At 43.3% G+C, this 22,826-nt stretch overlaps 1 long non-coding RNA gene across 1 annotated transcript in view; it reads left to right on the top strand.

Annotated features, from left to right (window-relative positions):
* Positions 1-14,532, top strand: part of LOC141074877 (uncharacterized) — a 43,012-nt gene extending 28,480 nt beyond the window's left edge. The window contains exons 2-3 of the long non-coding RNA XR_012227236.1: positions 10,903-11,165; positions 11,974-14,532. This is a non-coding gene — a long non-coding RNA (uncharacterized lncRNA). The remainder of the gene's footprint in view (positions 1-10,902; positions 11,166-11,973) is intronic.
* The last annotated feature ends 8,294 nt before the right edge of the window (positions 14,533-22,826 follow it).

Raw genomic sequence — 22,826 nt, 5'->3', positions numbered from 1 at the left:
GAACAGGTGGGATGTTTGACGGTTGTTCAGGCAAGAATCTTCTAGATAGCGCGTCTGGTCTGGCGTTTTTGCAGCCGGGTCTGAAAGAAATCACAAAATTAAAACGTGAAAAGAACAACGCCCACCTTGCCTGTCTTGGATTAAGCCGTTTGGCCGTTTTGAGATATTCAAGATTTTTATGGTCGGTGAGGACAGTAACCGGATGTTTGGCTCCCTCCAGGAAATGTCGCCATTCCTCAAAGGCCAATTTTATAGCGAGCAGTTCCCTATTCCCAATATCATAATTTTTTTCAGCTGGGGAAAACTTCTTTGAGAAGAACGCACAGGGTTTCAAACGAGTCAAAGACGAAGTCCCCTGTGAAAGTACTGCCCCTACCCCTGCCTCCGAGGCGTCAACCTCAACAATAAAGGGTCTCTCCTGATCGGGCTGGGTAAGAACAGGAGCAGTGGCAAAGCTCTCCTTAAGAAACGTGAAGGCATCCACTGCATCCTTACTCCAGTTTACCAAGTCGGAACCTTTCACAGTAAGATCTGTGAGAGGTTTCACCACAATGGAGAAGTTTTTTATAAACTTGCGGTAAAAATTGGCAAACCCCAGAAATCTTGGAAGAGCTTTCAAAGATGCAGGACGAGCCCAATTAAGAACCGCTTTTACCTTCTCCGGCTCCATTGTGATGGCCTGGGGTGTCAAAATATGACCCCAAAAAGATAGACTTTGGACCCCGAAAATACACTTTTCTTGCTTGGCGAAAAGTTGGTTATTGCGGAGTACCTGGAGAACATCCCTTACATGATTTAAATGTGAGTCCCAGTCAGGAGAGAACACTAAAATATCATCCAGATAGACAATTACATAGCGGCCAATAGCATGTTGGAAAATATCATTGGTGAAATTTTGAAAAATCGCCGGAGCATTGCATAGCCCAAAGGGCATAACCAGACACTCGAAGTGGCCCTCGGGGGTATTGAAGGCGGTCTTCCACTCGTCGCCAGCCTTTACACGAATGAGATTATACGCCCCTCTCAGGTCCAACTTCGAGAACCATCGAGCCCCCTGAACCTGGTTGAACAGGTCCGCAATCAACGGTAGAGGATATTGGTTACGGACAGTTATTTCATTAAGACCTCGGTAGTCTACACACGGCCTAAGTCCTCCATCCTTTTTACTGACAAAAAAGAAACCTGCGGCCAGAGGTGAGGTGGACGGACGGATATGCCCCTTTCTTAGAGCCTCTTGTACATATTCACGTAAAGCTTCTCTTTCAGGAGGTGATAAATTATACAGGCGTCCCTTAGGGAATTTACAGTTGGGAACCAAATTGATAATACAGTCATAGGAGCAATGAGGTGGCAACCGCTCAGACTCCTTCAAAGAAAAGACATCTGTGAATTGGCCCAAAAGATTCGGAAGAGAAGCTTGTGCGGAGACGATACCACAAACGTGTGTTAACAAGCATTTCTGTGAACAATCTGCACCCCACTTCTCCTATTCACCAGAAACCCAGTTAAAGTTGGGGTTATGGAGCTGGAGCCATGGAAGCCCCAGTATGACACTAGTTGGGAGATCATGCATAACCAAAAATGACAGCTGTTCCACATGCAGTACACCAACCTGAAATGATAGCAATGGAGTACAGAGACTAATCTCCCCATTTGCTAGTGGGGTGTTATCAATACCAACTAATTTAGTGGGGTGAGCGAGTGGAATTAAAGAAATACCCAATGAGACAGCAAACTCATAACACATAAAATTAGCAGTAGCCCCTGAATCAATCATGGCAACTCCTTCTCCCTTAGAGGAGGTGAAAGCAATAGAAATTGGCACTAAGAGTCTCTTAGATCTTAAAGGAATTACCTGTCCACCCACAGGCCTAGGTGGTGTATTCCGAGAAGATTCCTGTGGAGTGCCAGGGTGCCGCGGGCAATCCTTTATCCAGTGCCGAGGATCTCCGCAGTAAAAACAGGTTCCAAGTGCGTGGCGTGGACGGCAAGGACTTGGATCTGTGGTAGCTTGCATGGCTCCCAATTCTATAGGTTCGGCAGCTGGCAGATTCGGAACAGCCGGAGTGACCCTAGAGAAAACGGGAGCTTGTGCTGCTGCCTGCTCCGATCTCCTCGCCCTTAACCTGCGATCTATTCTGACCATTAAAGCCATCAGCTCCTCCAGAGACTGGGGCAGAGTGTAGTGTACCAATTCATCCTTTAGGGCTGGTGAAAGGCCCCGCTGAAATTGATTCCGAAGTGCGGGATCATTCCAACGGGTAGCTAAGCTCCATCTACGAAACTGGGTGCAGTAAACCTCTACCTCCTGATCACCCTGGGTCAGGGAGGTAAGGTTTGCCTCGGCCAGAGCGACTTGGTCAGGCTCATCGTAGATATTCCCTAAGGCTTGAAAGAAGTTGTGTACAGAATCACGGAGATTTGAATCTGGCGGCAGAGAGAAGGCCCACTCTTGGGGCCCCTCCCGTAAGCGAGAGATTATGATACGGACTCTTTGAGCTGGGGGGCCAAAAGAAATAGGTCGTAATTGAAAATATAATTTACAATTTTCTCTAAAAGAAGCAAATTGGCTTCTATCTCCGAAAAATGGCTCGGGTAAGTTAACTCTAGGCTCAGAATTAGTTGTCCCTGCAACGGCAGCTGCTTGAATTTGCTCCTGACGCTGGACCTGCGCAGCAAGATCTTGCACCAGCTGAGTAAGACCCTGCATTTGATTGACTAAAGAGGTCATAGCGTCCATAGGGAAGGCCGGTGATTCTGTTATGATTCCACCACACGACAGGTGAAGAGGGTGCCACTGAGCTCCACCCACCACTGACCCTACCTACTTGCCGGTCCCACCCTAGCCGGTGGGCGACAACTGGGCGGCGGTCCCTACCTAGGCGTAAGTGCAGGGAGCTACAGTGAGGGTAAACCGAGGGTGGAATGAGTGCAGGACAACCTAAGGGAGACAAGCAGCAGCAAGGAGGACTCCTAGAGTGAAACTAAAGAGTGAATGAACCTGGAGGGTAAAACCACGAAAACCCCAAGCTAACACAAAAAATACTAAGATTTCAGCAAAGACCAAAGCGGAAAGCTGGAGTCCCAGAGGTACACAACGAAAGAGAGACCGGGAGGCTGTCAGAGGTTGTACCGGACAGCGCTGTAGGGAAGACAGGAATCCGTACGACAGAAGAATCACCAGCAGGGAGTGAGAACCCTGTGGAGTGCTAAATAGGAAAAAGGCAGGACATAAGCACAGGAAACAGTGAAGCAGCCAATCACCAGAACGGAGGAAGAACAATGAACGAAAAAGAACTAGTTGATCAGAAACTGTATATTACGAATGGTTGTGTGGCACAGCAAGTAAGGCAGCGAGACCTGCTGTGGAACACAGACTAGACCCCGGTACGAATCCTGACATAAAGGCTTCGGTGGAGCCGAAACGTTTATTTTACGTCGCTTGCACTGTATCATTCTGTTACGCTCCCAGATTGTGTGCCAATAAAAATTCAATCAGTTTTGCATAATAATCCACATGAGTGTGCGGTGAATTATGAATTACATTAAACATAACACCCAGACAGCACGCCTGCTGCCGGGGTGTTATTGTGGTGCCACCCATGGAGAGGGAAATGTCCGATTTAGGGAGGTTAGTAGACGGCGGGAGCAGAAGAAGTTCAGTTTTAGAGAGGTTGAGTTTAAGAGCGGACATGATGTTTGAGACTGCGGACAGTCACTGGCGTTCTGTAGTACAGCAGGGGTAAGGTCGGGGGATGACATATATAGTTGTGTATCATCAGCATAAAGATGGTACTGAAAGCCAAATCTGCTGATGGTCTGTCCAATTGGGGCCGTGTAGAGAGAGAAGAGAAGGGGGCCAAGGACCCCGAGGTACCCTGACAGTGTGAGGAAGAGGAGATGACTTGAGACAGAGAACAAAACACTGAAGGAGCGGTCAGAAAGATAGGAAGAGAACCAGGAGCGAGCAGTGTCCTTAATGCCTAGTGACTGGAGCCTAGAGAGGAGGAGACGGTGGTCAACAGTGTCGAAAGCTGCAGATAGGTCAAGAAGAATGAGCAGAGAGTGGTCACTGTTACGTTTTGCTGTCAGAAGGTCATTGGTCACTTTGATGAGTGCAGTTTCAGTCGAATGTTGGGGGCGGAAGCCAGACTGTGAAGGATCTAGAAGGGAGTGAGTGGCTAGGTAACGGGTAAGGCGGGAGTAAACTAGGCGCTCCAAAAGTTTAGTGATGAAGGGGAGATTGGAGACTGGTCTGTAGTTGTTTGCGCAAGATGGGTCAAGAACGGGTTTCTTTAGTAATGGAGTAACGATGGCGTGTTTGAAGGAGGATGGGAAAAATCCCGAGGAGAGGGAGAGATTGTAGTTAAATACCGCAGTATTTATCCCCAAAAAATTACAGGCCACACATTTGTCGTACAGTGCCTTGCGAAAGTATTCGGCCCCCTGAAACTTTTTGTCATGATCTGCTTAGTTTGTGGGATTAAGTAGTTCAGAGGTTAATCTAGACAGCCTCACTCTGAGATTCTGGGAGGCTTTTTATAGCCTCATTGTGGGCTCATTCCTCGTCACTTATACTCAGACCCTTGGCTGAGTGTGTGTGACCCTGGTATGCTTTGCGACTGTGATACTTTTTGCTTGTTTGGTTTTGATCTGGTTCCGTCCCTGTTACAAGTTCTGCCTGTCCCTCTTGTACTGTGCTGCTATCTCCGTGTATGACTCTTTGCCTATGACCTGACTATTCTCTGATTGCCCCTCTTGTACTGTGCAGCTATCTCCGTGTATGACTCATTGCTTACGTTCTGACTATTCTCTGCTCGCCCCTATGGTACCGCTCTGCCTTCTCTGTGTATGACCCCCCGTTTGTCTGACCTGAGTTCCCCTTGCCTCTACTCCAGGATTCCTGTAGTAGAATCCTACAGTCATCTCCAGCAGTGGGACGCTAAGCCCCGCCCCCTGTGGTCACATGATCGTAGGTCCTGGTACTTCTTACTACCTTCAGCATCGCAGGTCCCGTCTGTCTGAACTTTCTCTGCAGTATCTGACCCCGGGCCCTCCCGCAGTGTGGGTGAGTCACCTTGCTCAGCCGTGGCAGTTTGCCGGCACCAACAGGATCCTGATACTTTTCAACCTTTTCCCACATATCATGCTTCAAACATAAAGATACCAAATGTAAATTTTTGGTGAAGAATCAACAACAAGTGGGACACAATTGTGCAGTTGAACAAAATTTATTGGTTATTTTAAATTTTTGTGGAAATTCAAAAACTGAAAAGTGGGTTGTGCAATATTATTTGGCCCCTTTACTTTCAGGGCAGCAAACTCACTCCAGAAGTTTATTGTGGATCTCTAAATAATCCAATGTTGTCCTAATTGACTAATGATGATAAATATAATCCAGCTGTGTGTAATCAAGTCTCCGTATAAATGCACCTGCTCTGTGTTAGTCTCAGGGTTCTGTTTGAAGCACAGAGAGCATCATGAAGACCAAGGAACACAACAGGCAGGTCCGTGATACTGTTGTGGAGACGTTTAAAGCAGGATTTGGATACCAAATGATTTCCAAAACTTTAAACATCCCAAGGAGCGCTGTGCAAGCGATCATATTGAAATGAAAGGAGTATCGTACCACTGCAAATCTACCAAGACCAGGCCGTCCCTCTAAACTTTCATCTCAAACAAGGAGAAGACTGATCAGAGATGCAGCCAAGAGGCCCATGAACACTCTGGATGAACTGCAGAGATCTACAGCTGAGGTGAGACAGTCTGTCCACAAATCTGGCCTTTATGGAAGAGTGGCAATAAGAAAGTCATTTCTCAATGATATCCATAAAAAGTGTCAATTAAAGATTGCAACAAGCTACCTGGGAGACATACCAAACATGAAGAACTTGAAGAAAACCTGTTGGAGTCTGCAAAAGGCCTGAGACTGGGATCACTGTCTTGTTGGATGACAAATCTCCGTCCCAAACATAAAGCAAAATCTACAATGGAATAGTTCACAAATAAACGTATCCAGGTGTTAGAATGGCCAAGTCAAAGTCCAGACCTGAATCCAATCAAGAATCTGTGGAAAGAGCTGAAAACTGCTGTTCACAAACGATCTCCATCAAACCTCACTGAGCTTGAGCTGTTTGCCAAGGAAGAATGGGCAAGAATTTCATTCTCTCGATGTACAAAACTGATAGAGGCATACCCCAAACGACTTGCAGCTGTAATCACAGCAAAAGGTGGCGCAACAAAGTATTAAGTTAAAGGGGCCGAATAATATTGCACGCCTCACTTTTCAGCTTTTGAATTTCCACAAAAATTTAAAATAACCAATAACTTTCATTCAACTTCATAATTGTGTCCCACTTGTTGTTGATTCTTCACCAAAAATTTACATTTGGTATCTTGAAGCATTGAAGCATGATATATGGGAAAAGGTTGAAAAGTTCCAGGGGGCCGAATACTTTCGCAAGGCACTGTAGTGATATCTCTGTGCAGCTCATATCTGTGTGTGCTCAAAGTTTGGCCAGCTTACGGCCGTTTTCTTTTTTTGTCCTGGCTGTCACTGTAGTTAAATACAGCAGTATTTAGCCTCCCAAAAAAATACAGGCCACATATTTTTCGTAGTGGTATCTCCGTGCCAGCTCTAATCTGAGCGTGCTCAAAGTTTGGCCAGTTTATGGCAGTTTTCTTTTTTTGTCCTGGTGTCACAGTATTTATATACAGCACTATGTTGCATTATTTTAAAAAACAGGCCACATTTTACAGTGGGGTCTATCTCTGACACGCCCCATACATCCGTTTGCCAAAAATTGAGGCATTTTAGGCCTAATTTCCCTTTTTTGGGTAGTCTGTTACTCTCGTTATGTCTATCAGTCTTTTTTATCCAAAAAATAAAAAAAAATTATACAGTCTGTTATCTCAAGCTGAGGCCTGGTGTATCTGTGGTGGAAAAATCTTCGCTTTGCAGGCATACTGATCACATATAATTTTTCTCCAAATAAATCCATTGGCATTGAGCTTTTCAAATATTTCAGTAGTTCATTTAAAATGGGCAAGTCAAGGGGCGGGGAAGTGGATGTGATGCTGATGGTGCATCCCGGCCTTTACAGGTTCACTGACTTGTCAGACAACATTGCAATACTTACGAAAGTCTTTTCTGGCTCGTGGCGTAGCATTGTCCCAGTCATCCATCAGCTCTTGGGCCACATCATTCCACTGCCGCCGAAGCACCACCAGGTCCGAGTGCTCTCTATGCTGGCTGTCCCACAAGGTGACTCTCTCCTCAACAAGTGAGATGAGGAGGTCATTGTCTATGTAGTCCTCCTCTCGATGTGGAACCTATAAATGAAATAAAAACATTAATGTTGTAAAGATAAACAAGGAAAATCCCCCCCCAAAAAAATAGAAAAAAAAAGCCAGAAAAACCATCAATACTGAAAGGAAAAAAAATAAAACTTACATGCCGTCTTCCCACCGGTCCGTGTGCCTCCCTCTGCTCCTGCTGCTCCGGTTCCTGGGCACTTGATGAAGTGTTCAGTAAAAGAAAAAAAGCAGGATTTTGGCACATATGTACAGTGATACTTACCAACCTTAGTTGCAAAAGTACTCACTTCAGAATCCTGTCCTGTGTGCTCAGGGCTAGAGGCCATGGTGAAGAATGCTGCAAGAAAGAGACATACATAATTACAGACTGCAGGGAGGAAAATTAAAAAGACACACAGACATTAGGTTGTATACTCACATTTGGCTTGAATTCAGTGATGTCTTCTCTGCTCTTTCAGTCTCCAGTATCTTGAGAGTAAAGGTACTGTCACACTAAGCGATATCGCTAGCAATATCGCTATAACTTGTGACGTTATAGCGATATTGCTAGCGACATCGCTGTGTGTGATACTTAACTACAACCCGCTCCCCCACTGGTTATCGATGATCGCGCGAGAACGTTCAGGACCGCTTCTCGTCGTCAGCTTCCTGCGTCGCTTCCTGTGGAGAGACGAGCGTGGAACCGGGCGGGAGGACGCAGGATCGCCTAGTGTGACAGGTAAGTAGCGACCCCCGTCCCCAGCGATGTCACTGGTGAGATCTGCCTGTGTGGCAGCTCACTAGCGACCACTTAGCGATGCACCAGAGATCCTGACCGCGTCATATCGCTGGTCGGGATCGCTGGTACATCGCTAAGTGTGACAGTACCTTAATGGACAATGAGTGCCCACTCCCTCTTTTTATCTGTCTTTGTGTGGGGACTGGCTAATCAGTGTCTAAACAGGTTTAATCAGGAAAAACACATGCGTACGGAAGCGCTAGCGAACGTGTGTACTAGTGTAAGCATGCGTTCTCATAGACTGTAATGCTGTAATGCATTGTTTCAACGCATTCCTTCTGCAAGCATCCGGATGTGTATGGCGGCAAATTGCCACCTATTAAATTGCAACATGCTGCGTTAGCTGCGCCCTACTGCACGAGCCCTGAAATGATGCATGCGTAGTCAAACGCGGCCGAAAGCATACGAACGCATGTACCTACGTCCACAACGTTAAAGATAGGAAAACCCGACGCATGCGGATGTATGCGGCAGAAACGCTGCGGACATAACCGTAAATGTGAATCCAGCCTAATACACTATTTCTACTGTGGTGAAATTGATGCCACTTCTGTGGTGTAAGGCCCTCATTTCTTTAAATGTGTACACTCCTTGTAGAGTGTCCATCTGCTGAATTGGGTGCAGTGAAAGACCTGTTGGTCCCTATTCCACTATTTCTACTCTGGTGACATTGATGCCACTTCTTTGGTGTAAGGCCCTCATTTCTTTAAATGTGAACACACCTTGTAAGGTGTTCATCTGCTGAATTGGAGTAGAGAAAGACCTATTGGTCGTTATTAGACTATTTCTACTCTGGTGAAATTGATGCCACTTTGGTAGTATCTGCAAATAATTTTTGGAAATGTGAACACTCATGGTTGAGCCTCCATTTGCTGGATTGGGTGTAGTAAAAGACCTGTCGGTCACTATTCTACTATTTCTACTCTGGTGAAATTGATGCTATTTTGATGGTATCATCTGCAAATAATTTTTGGAAATCTGAACACTCATGGTTGAGTGTTCATCTGCTGGAATGAGTGTAGAGAAAGACCTGTTGGTCCCTATTACACTATTTGTCCTGTGGTGAAATTGGTGCCACTTCTGTGGTGTAGGGCCTTTAGGCCCCTTTCACATATCAGTTTTTTTGCCATCAGTCGCAATCCGTCAAATTTTGAAAAAAAAACGGATCCGGCGGCCATTTTTTTCTCATAGACTTGTATTAGCGAGAGATTGCGACGGATGGCCTCACGTTTCATCAGTCGTTCGCCAGATCTGTTGGAAATTCTCTGTCCAGCGGCTGGAGACAACGCACAAAGGAACATTTTTTGTCTCCGTCGAAAAGACGGACAGTGACGGATTCGTCACCATCCGTCGTCTGCTAGAATGGACACCTACAGATGACAGATCCATAGTAGTCCGTCACATGACTGAATCCGGCAACAGATTCCGTTTTTTAACTGAGCATGCTCAGTTTACCTCTGGGCACTGGTGTCAGCTGATGGGACAACTGATCCCATCATTCGACACCTACTACCACGAACTGCAGTGACAGCAGGAGCGGCGGATGGGCGTATTCATCTGCCGCTCCTGCGCTGAATATAAATAATAATTTAAAAATAGCGTGGGTTTCCCCGTTTTTGATAACCAGCCAGTAGAAACTCACAGCTGGGGGCTGCAACCCTCAGCTGTCAGCTTCAGCAAGGCTAGTTATCAGGAATCGAGGGGTTCCCACGCTTTTTTTTTCAAATTATTTAAATAAATAATTTTAAAAAACGGTGTGGGGTCCTCCCATTTTTGACAACCAACCTTGCTAAAGCAGACAGCTGAGGGCTGATATTCTCAGACTGGTAAGGGGCCATTGATCTTGGCCCCCCACAGTCAAAAAATAGCAGCCTGCAGCTGCCCAGAAAAAACGCATCTATTAGATGTGCCAATTCTGGTGCTTTGCCCGGCTCTTCCCACTTGCCCTGTAGCGGTGGCAAGTGGGGTAATAAGAGGTTAATGTCACCTTGCTATTGAAAGGTGACATTAAGCCTAGTTTGGGCATACTAATTTGTATATTTTCTGCATGTGCACCCTATTTACTTGCCCTATTTTGGTATACATATGTATTGCTATATACTTACCCGCTACTCTCTATATATGAGAGATTAATATACTAAATATTTTTTGGTCTCTGCTGTTCTCTGTGCACACCCGTGCAGTACCTTTTTTTGCCCCTTTTTCAATCCAGTGGCCTACTTAATATTGTTGTGTATACATGTAGAAAAGCTACATAGAAAAGTCAACATAAATACAAGGTTTCTCTGGAGACTTTTTTCTCCAGCCTCTAGTCACTACCCTTTCCTCCCATGTAAAGGACACTTCACATCTTTTGGTCTTGTTACATGATTTGATCACTCCGCCTAACACGTTTTTGGTTTCATTGGATGTTGAATCTTTGTACACCAATATCCGACACGATCTGGGTATTCAGGCGATCACCTATTTTTTGGAACATCATACCACTGGTGACCGCCAACACGATTCATTTCTAATTGATCTGTTGTATTTTATCTTGGACAAAAATTATTTTGTTTTTGACCGGGCATTTTTTAGGCAGGTTTCAGGTACAGCAATGGGGGCACGCTGTGCCCCATCTTATGCGAATCTGTTTCTCGGGTGGTGGGAGTTGACACATGTCTACCCACTTACCGAGTTCAGAGATCATGTATTCAAATGGTGGCATTATATCGATGACGTCCTTCTATTATGGTCTGGGCCTTTGGAAGAATGTAAAAACTTTGTTGACAAACTCAATAATAATAATCTAAATATTCATCTCACAGCTAATTTTGCAGGATCTGCAGTTGAATTTTTGGATTTGAGATTGGTCTTGGAGGGGTCTTCTATTAAGACGACGCTTTTTCGTAAACCAACTTCTACCAACAGTATCCTGCACTACTCAAGCTTTCATCCGAAGCATTTGAAGAATGGGATTCCTAAGGGACAATTTTACCGTCTAAAAAGAAATTGCTCTACCCAACAGGATTTTTTGACACAAGCCAGAGACTTGACAAGACGCTTTAAAGACAGGGGTTACCCACACAAGGTAATTTCCAGGGCTTTTCAATCGGCCAGGGGTGCCAATCGGGCGGATCTGCTGCGCTCACGACCGCCAAGATGTGATAGACCTTTGGGTCTTGTTACTACATATAACAACCACTGGCATGATTTGCGAGGCATTCTGATGAAATACTGGGGAATGTTGGCTGAAGAGCCCAAGTTGGCTCCGCATATTGCACCACAACCTACTCTTATTGCTAGAAAGGCAAAATCCCTGAAGGATTCATTGTGCCATAGTCACTTCAAAAGACCTGTTATCAGTTTGAATAGAGGGGCACGCCTGGTTGGGACTTTTGCCTGTGGTAGTTGTAGCATTTGTCATCTCACTGTTGGTAGTGAGGGAGTTAATTTACCCACCTTGACTTTCCCGGTCTTTTCTAAGACCTTTTTTAACTGTAGGTCCAAAAATCTGATATATGCATTGGTTTGTCCTTGCCCGAAGATTTACGTGGGACAAACAACGCAGGAACTTAGAAAGAGAATTCAACAACACCTCTCAAATATTAATACAGCTAAAACAGATCGTGATAAGGGTGAACCTTTAACCCCGGTAGCTTCACATTTTTTGCGTGAACACCATGGCTGTAGCGCTGGTATTAGAGTCATAGGGTTGGAAGCTTTACAGACCAACATCAGAGGGGGGGACACTTCGTTGGAATTGTTGAAATGTGAATCCAGGTGGATTTTCCACCTTCGGAGTCGCTCCCCTTTGGGATTGAATGAAGATTTATTATTTATCGGATATTACAAACAGATTTGATCTGGTTTGTTTTACAAGTTGTCTTCTTTTCTAGATCCTGGATATTTAATCTCACACCGTCTTTGCTTCGGACTTCATGACTCGAAAATTTTGTTCTCGACTTTTGATTCGTCAATTTGGATCTATCTGTCTTCCCGGTGTTACCTGGATAAAGCTGGCCTCTTGACGCCTTACAACATGATCTGCACATCTATTATATTATGGATCGTTTTCAAAGGACTTTATTTTTGATTAGAATTGTTTGTTATCTAGGCTTGTTTTTTGAGCATATCCAGTTGTTTTTTTGAAATTGTATTGTTTTTTTGAGTTTTACATTTTGCTTAATTATGCTTCTCACCCCTATGTGCTCGGCTACCAGTATATCTTTATCTTTTGGATGTCCCTGGGGGGAGTTTGTGGAGAACCTCCATGCATAGCCAATCCTGGTCTGTTTGAATCATACTCTCCTTTTTTTTTTTTTTTTTTTTGTGTATTTGATAAGCATTAATGCAGCCACTACATTTTATATGTGCGCTACATTTGTGGGGTTTTACTATGCGGCGTTATTGGCATGTATCTTTGTATTATAACAATGGAGAATTTTCTAAAATACTGAATATATAAGATCTAAGTACTGGCATTTGATCTTTTTCGTTCTTTATTGTCCTTTGTGACCACTAATTATTTGTGCACACTCGCTGATACTGGCGTCTTTTGGTCACTGTAATCATTATGTCTTTTGACATGCGCGGTATGTGCCGCCATATTTTCTATATTTATTTGCAAGGAATGGGTCATATTTGTGGCCTTTTCTTGCTATGCTTCAGTGCGTCTCTATATAATATATTTAATTACGACTACAGTCTCCTAAAGCTGCTATCTATCGCCAATTTGTGCGTATTTTGATTATTATGACGATCGTTTGCTGTATAATTGCCGATACTAGCGTCCTTTGGTTGGTATAACTACCTTGTTTGTGGCACATGCGCATTACAAGTTATTGCGTCCTTCCCGTTCTTTATTGTCCTTTTTGACTACTAATTATGTGTGCATATTCGTTGGTATTGGCGTTTTTTTTGGTCACCATAATTACCATGCCTTCTGACATGCGCAGTATGTGTTATCATATGTACCCTTTATATCCATCTGCAAGGAAAGGGTCACACTTGTGGCCTCTTTTTGCTATACATTTCTGCACTTCTATGCAATACATCTATTTGAGACTAAAGTCTCCTCGAGTTGCTCTCTATCGCCGAATTCTGCGTATTTTGATTATTATGACGATTGTTTGCTATATAACAGCAGATATTAGCGTCCTCTGGTTGCTACAACCACATTATTTGTGGCACATGCGCAGTACAAGGTATCGCGTTTTTTCCGCGCTTTATTATTTTTATGACCACTGACTATTTGTGCATACCCGCCGGTTCTGGCGTCTTTTGGTCATTACAATCACCATGCCTTTTGACATTTGCAGTATGTGTCACCACATATATTGTTATATCTATGCATAAGGAATGGGTCATACTTATGGCCCCCTTTTTTTGCTATGCTTTCCTGCGCCTTTATACAATATCTCTAATTGAGATTAAATTCTCTTAAAGCTGCTCTACACCGCCGATCCGTGTGCACTTCCATTACTATGACGACCGCTTGTTGTATAATCGCCGATACTAGCGTCTTTTGGTTGCTACGACTACCCTGCTTGTGGTACATGCGCAGTACAGATTGCCGCATTCCTGTTATGTACCCGGAAGTGGTGGTGAGCTACGGGTCACACATCCGGTCCTGGCCTGACATACGTCCTTGCGCCTCCGCACATTGCGTCTAATCAGATTCAATCTCGCAGCTGCTATCTATTATGTTTATTTTGGTATGTATTTATATAACTTCCACTGCACACACTCTCTAGCCCCTGACGAAGCTACCTTGCGGTAGCGACACGCGTCGGGCAGGGCACTCCACAAGCTCCCCCATATGTAAGAGGGCTATTAGGACATTTTGGGCTATTCTATCTGTGCATTATTTGCAGAGCAAGTTTTGTGTGTCTATTCTTACATGGCATGACTTGTTCTCCTCTATTTTGGTTTTATTTTAACTTATCTTTGTATGGTTATTCATATTGCTGCAGCAGTATTGTTGGACATGCTTTGAGTCCATTTATATATTTTTTTGATATATTGTTCATTTACAGGTTATTGTTACTGGCATGTACTGAATTATGTTTGTTTTGAATCAGTGTTATTGATTATCTCTATTACACATTGCTCTCCTCAGATTACTGTATTTAATGCCCACTAATTTTCAGCCCCATGGGGGATGCTTGTTTGGCTTTATTAGGAGCCTTGTGTATGATCTGTCATGTGTGATGACTTTTAATTGTTTTTACATGTGTGTTGTCTATGGTTGTTTAATAAAAATTATCATGATTTTTGGTGATCCCTGCTTTTTTGGTCAGTAGCTTTTCTACATGTATACAGTACTATTTCTTTGCTGACTGCAGGAGGATCCCATCAGTGTATTTCGTGGTGCCCTCCTTGGCTTTTATCATTCTACTTTATATTGTTGGCATTTAATATTTGTATGGAATATTAAAGAATATATTTGTTTTTTATTATTGGTGGTATTTTTTTGCTCCACATGTGTTCTCTTGTTTTGCCCATTGTATTTATGGGAGCTTTTCCACCTTGTACTCTATCTTGACTGGCCATTTGTGCCTTTGCCTTTGGACTGAAGGAATTGCTTCGTTATTTATGCCAGACATTTTGTGCTGATTGTGACTTTCGTTGTTAATCTACCCAAGTGATGAATAATGGGGCTTCGGTGCAAGATTTTCAACATATCAAATTAAATGGCATTTGCACGGCAAAAAAAATAATTACACCTCCATGCAAATTCTTCGTTTTCTGAACAGAAACACTTGAAGATCTGTTTTTTTATATTCAAATGTTAGGGTATCAGATAAAGAAAATAATGAGGCTTCACTGAAATCGTCTTCTGATGGCAAAGAAAAGCATTCAGTGAACTGTGAAATTGTAGGCAAAAATCATACATTGCAAGATGGTGGACGTTACACAAGGCATGGTTCCAAAACATTATTTTCAAATGTCAGAAAAGTGCGTTCTTCCCCCACCAATTACATTTCTCAATGTTCAAATAAAAAATCACATAGAAAATCACACAGAGTTAAGGAGAACTGACTGCAAGGAAAAAAAATGAAAGAATCAGCATCTCTTCCACCAAAACTTGATAACACTTCAGAGTTGTGGCTGATAAAAATCTCACCAATTAGTCCAAAAGTGAGTGAAACAGATTACTTTAAATCCTTGCAAGACTATAAAGTTTACTAATGTGACACAAAATCGTGTATGTTTTCAGTTAAGCTTTTGAGAATAACCAACAATGCAGTCTGAATGACGTGATTGGAGACAGGAGACTGTTATTTTTTTATTTTTTTTTTTAAAAAGGAGTGCACCATGAAACCTCAAGCTGTAAAAGCCTTTCTTGGTTTTCAAATGGTAATGGAATCCCAACAATATGTTGAGAGCAGGATGCAGTACATTGAAGGACAATCCACTTTTCTTATTTTTTAATGGTATGATGGTTCCCTCTTTGCAGAATTATTTAATGGATAATTTGGCTATTTTATTTGCCAAGTTTTTAACACTAAGGTTCAGATACGGCTTTAAAGATGTCTAATACTTGCAATATAATGCTTTTTTTATTTCAAAGTACAAAATAAAAGGAATAGTATGATTGAATAGTATGAGTGTGTACACTTTTGTGTATTTTAATATACAAAGATTAAATACATATAGGGATTAAATACATCTAATGATTAAGTATATATAAAGATTAACTACAGGTACAGGTACCCCAGTTTTTGCATCTGTCTTTGTGATTTTTCTCTCGTCTTATATAGTGATTTACACTATGTATTAACTCAAGTTCCACCCAGCCCTTCAAGTGGCCAGCTTTCAAGGTCGGATGAAACTGAGATAATAACTCTCGAAAGCTTGCTTTGTAACATCATTCACTATTATTTGTTAGCCATTAAAAGGTATCATACCCACAAGATTCCTATTTTGTTTCTCTCACTGAGAGCACTTTATATATTTTTTTCTACTGGCTAACACGGTACCAAACCACTTTTTTCGTTTTACTGACGTCAATAAACAAACAGTTCTCCAGATTGTGGCAGGATGAGCATTTTCTTCCACATCGGTACATCTTTTACCAGAAATGCAGCTATGCAGTTGTCTGAATGCATTCTGTATATTTCAACATGAATTCAAAAGAGCCATTTGTATATTCGCAATACAATATTAACAGCAATCATATCTATATTCAGCCTTTCTAGGAAAACGTAAGCTTAACCCATAGACTACTATGGATAATCATGACAATATTCTTGACCAGTATCTATACGTAAGTAATGTTAAAACTAGCTGCTACTATGTATTCTGAAAAAAAGAGAGAACTGCAAGAATGTAAAGATGTTCTAAAACATAACTGTGACCATGCTCAATATTCCATAACTGTTCCGTTCTGCTGTGTAGTAAATATTGGAGACTCAATAGATGATCTGACATCCTTTCAAAAAAATTCTTAGATAAAAATAGCATATATTATTATTCCTGTTTAGTGTCCTAGAAAGAAAGAAGGAGCATGCAGTCTCTCATACAAGTTATCTCAGCCAAAAATGATTACATTACATACTCTGCATCTACAAGCATTCAGCCAATCACTGTTTTGTATTGAACTCTTACCATTTGATGCAGCCAAAGTTATGGCTCTCAAGGAGATAAACAAATATAGTGGACAAAGAAATATTTGTAATGAAATACTGAGCCTACATAACAGTATTGTTTTATCAAATTTATATGAAGTGTATTGTTTACAATGTGAGCAATCAGGCAACCAAAAAAGGAGCTTTTCAAGTCAACTCTTTAAGGTACATAAATGTTATGAAGGAAAGCGACGAGACCGGCCTATGCCGAGGAGTGAACATGAGGAGGGGGACGTTAGTACAGGGCCGGTCAGCACTCTTGGGGTTCCTGTTGTAGTACATGGGCAGACCACCATAAGCTCCTCTTACTGGCGGACAAAGAAAGAAAGATACAACATGGATACACGGCTTTGTGTGAACCCATCAGAGCCAGATGATAGTGATTGTCACAGTCCACTGGGCTTGTTTGAGACATTCTTGGTGGAAATCCCTCCAGATCCTTCATCTTTTCCTGATCCTGATGTACCAAGAGTTTCAGAATCTCCTTCCACATGGTAGTCAAAACATTTCATGGTCAGCCCAATTTCTCAAGATGTCAGTGCATCCAGCAGGCATAAAAGTGGCTTAGTAGAGAGAATGCGCTTGGTGATGAATGCAGGCTCTGCTGTCAGGAATAGAGCCGAAGATGAATCTTGCATTCTGTTGGGATCCTGGAATGTAAATTCCAAGAAGGTGGGGATGCTGGATGAGTTATAGAGACCTTCTGACCAGCCATAATTGGACCTTCAGTTAATAGTACACGATGTGCCCAATAATGACGATGTTGTGATGTGAGGAGAAGACACACAATAAAGGTAAAAATTCTGATTCACTCTAAAAGGTCAACTGACAATCTGCTGGAATCTGTTCCTCCAACAAATTCAAAGGTGAAACTGGGAAAAAGAAAGTCCAAAAAGCAGACATTTGATATAGAAAATCAACATGATTCTCTTATCCTGTTTTCAGCAAAGTTCCCTATAACTGTTCGCGGAAGCACAGTAGAGGCATTGTATGAAGTCCTGATTAGAAGCTTGTTGCCTAGAAGACCGACCACCCCCTCTGTTTGACTTGGTAAAGGAGACAAAGAACTTTGAGTTGCCTGAGGAAACAATTGAAAAAACTGGCAGAAAATGTTGAAGAAGAAATATTTGGCTTGTATCGTGACACTAGTATAAGATGCAAAATAAGTACAGAAGTCTTCTTTTCAATCTGAAGGACCCCAAAAATAAGGGTTTATTTCAACGTGTGTTATTAGGTAAGATCACCCCACAACGTCTGGTTCTGATGAGTCCTGCAGAAATGGCTCACCAGGAGCTAACTGACTGGAGAAACCAGGAGAGGCAGCACACATTGGAGATAATTCAGAAATCAGAGGAGGAACTAAATCAAAAACAGCAAATGATAAAGCTCACACACAAGGGATTGATTTAAATCGATACATCACCAGATCAAATGTTCACCTTGGAGTATCTGTCTCATGCACCTTGGAAAACCAATGATTCACTGAGTTCAGATATCTATAATAATAAATGCGCTAAGCAGTTTCCGTCCGGTTGTAATGCAGCTTCCGTCCGGTGGTAACTTGGTGACGTCACATCCACCAAACACCTCTTGCCATGTTAACCCTCAACACACACTCCTCAACACACACACCTCAACACACACTCCTCAACACACACTCCTCTCACCTTTCACCATCTCCACTCACGTCCCCCCCTCTTTCACTCCACATACGACCCTTTCTCTCACTGAGTCTCTCATACTCACGCCGTCATCACCGCTGCTCCACGATCTCCGACATCTTCCGCCGGCGCCATCTTGGATCCAGACGTTGTCCACGCCGGCGACATGTTCTTGCGGCGACGCCATCTTGGATCGGCGAAATCCTGCGATACTCAAGATGGCGACGCCGCAAGAACATGTCGCCGGCGTGGACGACATCGGGATCCAAGATGGCGTCGGTGAAATCTCGCGAGATTTCGCCGACGACATTCTGGATCCAGATGTTGTCCATGCCGGTGACATGTTCTTGTGGCCGCCATCTTGGATCGGCGAAATCCCGCGATACTCAAGATTGCGTCGCCGCAAGAACATGTCGCCGGCGTGGACGACATCGGGATCCAGAATGGCGTCGCCGAAATCTCGCGAGATTTCGCTGACGCCATCTTGGATCCCGCGGAGTTTCGTCATTTACCTCACGCCGACTTGCTGTGCGGATGTGTTGCCTTGCTCCTCTGCCTGTTCACTGCCAGTGTCTAATTACAGGGCAAATATGCCTCTACCACTTCATAACTACTGCTGCCTTGCTCCTCTGCCTGTTCACTGCCGGTGTCTAATTACAGGGCCAATTTGCCTCTACCACTTCATAACTACTGCTGGGCAATTACAGGGCCAATTTGCCTCTACCACTTCATAACTACTGCTGGGCAATTACAGGGCCAATTTGCCTCTACCACTTCATAACTACTGCTGGGCAATTACAGGGCCAATTTGCCGCTACCACTTCATAACTACTGCTGGCACAATTACAGGACCAATTTGCCATTACCACTTCATAACTACTGCTGGGCAATTACAGGGCCAATTTGCCGCTACCACTTCATAACTACTGCTGGGCAATTACAGGGCCAATTAGCCGCTACCACTTCATAACTACTGCTGGGCAATTACAGGGCCAATTTGCCGTTACCACTTCATAACTACTGCTGGGCAATTACAGGACCAATTTGCCATTACCACTTCATAACAACTGCTGGGCAATAACAGGGCCAATTTGCCGCTACAACTTCATAACTACTGCTGGGCAATTACAGGGCCAATTTGCCGCTACCACTTCATAACTACTGCTGGGCAATTACAGGGCCAATTTGCCGCTAGCACTTCATAACTACTGCTGGGCAATTACAGGGCCAATTTGCCGTTACCACTTCATAACTACTGCTGGGCAATTACAGGGCCAATTTGCCACTACCACTTCAATGCCAACAACATGGAGGCCTTTATAATTCCCCTTCCAGCATGCCAGCCAATACCTGACAAACTTCGCCCCTTCGGGGGGCCTGGTCTTGAGGATGAACATCCTCATCTTTTACTGGCTCTACTTTATCTAAACTATCCATTCTGGACTTCATGTCCCGGAAAGGTCACCAAAATTCAGAGAGAGGAGGATCATGATCTTTCTGATGACATATTCACATCTATATTAGAAAATGTTGAAAGGGAGGCGAATTTGATGGTGGAACAAGGACACCCACCTGTAGGGCAGGAGATACCTGGTATGGGAGAAGTGTACATGTCAGAGCTGATAAATATTCTGACTCATCTGTCAAATAACCTGCAGAAACTTGCTGACAAAAACAACAATAATGTTCAGTCTACGCCCCCAACTAAACAGCCAAACCCCATATCAGCAGCAGCCACTGTTTGGCCATCATGTCCTATGGCACCCACTTTTCAGGTTCCTGTTTGTTTTGGCAATGATCCAGCTGCCATGTTTGATCCTTCGACCTTGTATGGTCCATCGGGCAGTAACCCTTATACTTTCTAAAAGCAACATGACAATAGTTTTCTAACCCAATTCTTAAGGTTTTAGACTAGGTATATATAAAACTTTGTTCATGTTTTGAAGAACATATATACCTACAGTTTTAAAAATCAAAATTGTATTGTTATCACAGAGCTATTAAACATTTCTAAAGATTTTTTTTTATATGTCTCCATTGGTTTATGTTTGTATTGTTTGCAAAGCATATTAAAATCTAAATCTCATAAATGTTATCAAGTCTTTGCCAACAAGGATGTGGTTTCACCAATGGGGGTACCTTTTTAAAAATTATACTATTGCCATCACAGCCCCCCTTGCCCAAAATTCACTGGACTATAGCAATACAGAACAGGTTCATTTAGGTCATGTATTCAGAGATAAGGAAGAGACATTGCAGGAAACACAGTTAAGAAGTAGGCGCAATGTATAGGTGTTGGTCACTGAGACTTGTAAAGGAGTGCATAGGCTGACAAACATTTCACAAATGGGGTTACTTTTTGTAAAAATATACTAGTGCCATCACAGCCCCCTCTTGCCTCAAATTCACTGGCCTATAACAGTACAGAACACGTTCATCTAGGTCAGGTAGTTGGAGATAAGGAAGAGACACTGCAGGAAACCGAGTTAAGAAGTAGGCCCAATGTAGGGGTGAGGGTCTCTGAGACTTGTAATGGAGTGCATGAGCTGACAAACAATTCCCCAAGGGGGGGTTCCTTTTTTCAAAATATACTATTGCCATCACAGCACCCCTTGGCCAAAATTCACAGGACTATAACAATACAGAACACGTTGATATAGGTCAAGTATTCAGAGATAAGGACGAGACATTGCAGGAAACACAGTTAAGAAGTAGGCCCAATGTAGGGGTGTGGGTCTCTGAGATTTGTAATGGAGTGCATAGGCTGACAAACATTTCACAAATGGGGGTACCTTTTTAAAAATATACTAGTGCCATCAAAGCCCCGTTGCCCAAAATTCAATGACCTATAACAGTACAAAACACGTTCACCCAGGTTATGTAGTCGGAGATAAGGAACAGACATTGCAGGAAACTGAGTTAAGAAGTAGGCAAATGTAGGGGTGTGGGTCTCTGAGACCTGTAATGAAGTGCATGAGCTGACAATCCCCAAGGGGGGTTCCTTTTTTCAAAATATACTATTTCCATCACACCCCCCTCTTGCACAAAATTCACCGGCCTATAACTGTACAGAACACTTTCATCTTGGTCATGTATTAGGAGAAAAGGAAGAGACATTGCAGGAAACCCAGTTAGGAAGTAGGCCCAAAGTAGGGGTGTGGGTCTCTGAGACTTGTAAAGAAGTGCATGAGCTGACAATCAATTCCTCAATGGGGGGGTTCCTTTTTTCAAAATATACTATTTCCATCACACCCCTCTCTTGCACCAAATTCACCGGCCTATAACAGTACAGAACACGTTCATCTAGGCCAGGAAGTCTGAGATAAGGAAGAGACATTGCAGGAAACCGAGTTAAGAAGCGGGCCCAATGAAGGGGTGTGGGTCTCTGAGATTTGTAATGGAGTGCATGAGCTGACAAACAATTCAACAAGGGGGGTTCCTTTATTCAAAATAGACTATTGCCATCACAGCACCCCTTGGCCAATATTCACCGGATTATAACAATACAGAACACCATAATCTAGGTAGGTAGTCGGAGATAAGGAAGAGACATTGCAGGAAACCGAATTAAGAAGTGTGCCCAATGTAGGGGTGTGGGTCTCTGAGACTTGTAATGGAGTGCATGAACTGACAAACAATTCCCCAAGGGGGGTTCCTTTTTTCAAAACATACTATTGCCATCACAGCTCCCCAAATTCACCTATAACAGTACAGAACACGTTCATCTAGGTCATGTATTCGGAGAAAAGAAAGAGACATTGCAGGAAACACAGTTAAGAAGTAGGCCCAATGTAGGGGTGTGGGTCTCTTAGATTTGTAATCACTACGCAAACTTTATTCCCCATTCAATTCTACCCCTTTAACATGACCACCTGAGTCCATGGACCGGGTCACTGCCACTGTGACATTTCCCATTGAAGTTAACGGGCCTGGCGCAGAGTATCCCACGGCCTCTGGGGCGCGTCACACACAGGTTATGTAGTCGGAGATAAGGAACAGACATTGCAGGAAACCGAGTTAAGAAGTAGGCCCAAAGTAGGGGTGTGGGTCTCTGAGATTTGTAATGGAGTGCATATGCTGACAAACATTTCACAATGGGAGCACCTTTTTAAAAATATTCTAGTGCCATCACAGCCCCCTTGCCCAAAATTCAATGGCCTATAACAGTACACTACACGTTCACCCAGGTCATGTAGTCGAAGATAAGGAACAGACATTGCAGGAAACACAGTTAAAAAGTAGACCCAATGTAGGGGTGTCAGACTTGTAATGAAGTGTGTTATGATGAGTCACCGAAGGAGGAAAAAACAAAATACCAGCTAAGTCCAGAAAAACCAGAGAGGTTGGCAGCTATCGGATTGCAGACCCCTGAACCTATCCACAACAGCTAGCAGTAGCCGTGGGGGGTTCCTACGGTGCCCTAGACCCCTCGATCACAGCCAGAGAGCTACATAGCCT

The sequence above is a fragment of the Dendrobates tinctorius genome, unplaced genomic scaffold (genome assembly GCF_039654945.1).
Source record: "Dendrobates tinctorius isolate UK_male_01 unplaced genomic scaffold, ASM3965494v1 ptg000015l, whole genome shotgun sequence".
NCBI classification, from domain to species: Eukaryota; Metazoa; Chordata; class Amphibia; order Anura; family Dendrobatidae; genus Dendrobates; species Dendrobates tinctorius.
This window is presented reverse-complemented; position numbering and strand designations above follow the sequence as displayed.